We start from the raw sequence: 2,180 nt of genomic DNA on the forward strand, positions 1-2,180 counted from the left end.
CTTAGGCAGGTGCCCCTGCCCAAGGGAGGAGTCGGAGACCAGTCGCGACATTCTGGTCCAACCGCTTCCCAGATTACAAGCTATGAGGGCCACTGCACAGCGTGGCACCCCGGTCCTCAGAGAGGCCTGCTGGCAGGAGCAGACTTCCAAATCTCTGAAGGGAAAGGGACATCCATCCAGCAGCTCGGGAACCTCTAAAGCATCGGAATTTCTGGCTGGAGCATCCTGGCAGTGGAGCTGTATTAAGAGCTGTCCCATAAAGTTCCAGAGGCAACATCACTGGAAGGGGAAAGTTAACAGTTCCTCTGGCTCGGCTTCTGAACACCTTCGGCCGAGGCCTGGGCAATGGAAGACCAGCCGGTATTAAGGAACAAACCCACACAGGTAGAACACCAAAGCAGCTTGTTTGGACGACCAAGGGAAGCTAAAAGGGAAAAGAGGGTAAAGTGGAACATTTGGCTCTGGGTCTAGAGCAGGGACTAGCTCCCAGAAACGGCAGAGGGGCTAGCTAATCAGGCGGTGGGTGCCATCTTGGCAGGGTCACGTGCTCCGCTAAACTGTAGCAAAAATGGCAGACACCAGGTGGCTCCATGTTGCCATGGCACGGTGATTCACATGGTCCAGAAAATGGCGGCTGCCACTTGCGGCCTAGAGGGAGATCAGCATGGGGCACTTGAGATGCAAAGAGGTTTAAGGAATGGCCTTCAGCCCACAGCATCCCAGCTTCCTTCCAGCAATCCAGCCTGATGTCTTCATGGGTTGCCACGGGGAGCCGTCCATCTCCCAGACGTTGCCAGAGCAGTTCAGCCTGACTCCTTCCTGGTTATGTGCTGTGTCCCGGCGGGGGGTGGGGGTAGGGTGGGGCGGGCGGGGGGATGTGGTGAAAAGAGTCCAGAAAATGCCAGAAACCAGTGAGACCAGGATGGGAGGGGAGTCCTTGATTCGCTCTTCACCTGTATAGATCCGAGGCACACAGCACCAATTATGTAAGATCTCTCTCTCCAGGCTAGAGTTATACCACGGTCCTTGGCTCCGCACAAGAAAGAATTCACGCCAAAGCCTGGCTCGTGATCCAAGTGAATTTAATGAGAGTTAAAAGAAGCTTCAGGTTTTACACGGGACCCTTAGGATTCCTTTCGACCATGCAGCCTGGCAGAGACTGTTCGGGGTGATGCAAAGATCTCTCTCCCAAGTTTTCCTCTGGAAAAGAGATCCCTCTCCCTCTTGGTTTCTGCCTTTTCAAGGATTCCTGGGGGAGGCGTGGTGAACGATCCCAGGCCGATCCCATTGGCTGAATTGCAATCACCAGGCTCAGGTGGGTTGATCCAGGATTAGTGCCCACCCCTGCCCATTGGCGGGAAAACCTAGGCCTTTGTTCTCTTGTGCTTGGTTCTTTTGGGCATGCATCACTGGACATCCAATCCCTGCCTATCTGCCTAATATAACTATGTACACACCACCTTCCCCAACCTCCGGTTTTCTCTGATCCTCTTTTCTGTGGTTACTCTCACCTCTCAGCTCCTCCTTATCCCTAGTAATAATAATAAAAAAAAAAGATAAATTGCTCTTGTTGAGAATATACCCAGGAAAGGCCGCACTGAATGCATTGTTTCTGCATGGATATTCAGCGATCACAATTCCATTCTTGGAGACGCACACTCTACTCAGCCTCCTGGTGTCTAAGGCTCTTAATCTTTCTTGATGCTGTTGTCCTTGGATTCCATAGATGGTTCCTTTAAAAGCACCGTGCTCACGAGAGCCAGTATTTAAAAAACAAAACAAAGGGAAAAAAATTTTTTAAGCTAAAGCTCCTATTGGCTTTAAGAAGACTTTGCTAGATGCTTTTTGGCTTACATTTTAGAGTATCTCAGGGTAATGATTTCAGAATTTTACCCAGCCTTCATTCCTCCAGAAAGTCTGAAGCCACAATAGTTTAAAACCCTATTCTGCATTCCCTGCCTTTTAATCAGGAGTCTTCTATAGAGTCTTGGATGTAAACAGAACATTGACTCTCTGATTTGTGCTTTTTTTATTCACAACACTGTAGGTCATAGTGTCAGGAGTTTCAGATGTAGGGTCATGGGTTGGGGACTGGTTGTGACTCCTTCCTTTTGCTGAGCCGCTGTTCCCTCTTTACAAGTGGACCCACACTACTCGATAATATCTAAAACACTGGAGCC

Source organism: Tenrec ecaudatus, chromosome 1, assembly GCF_050624435.1.
Source record: "Tenrec ecaudatus isolate mTenEca1 chromosome 1, mTenEca1.hap1, whole genome shotgun sequence".
NCBI classification, from domain to species: Eukaryota; Metazoa; Chordata; class Mammalia; order Afrosoricida; family Tenrecidae; genus Tenrec; species Tenrec ecaudatus.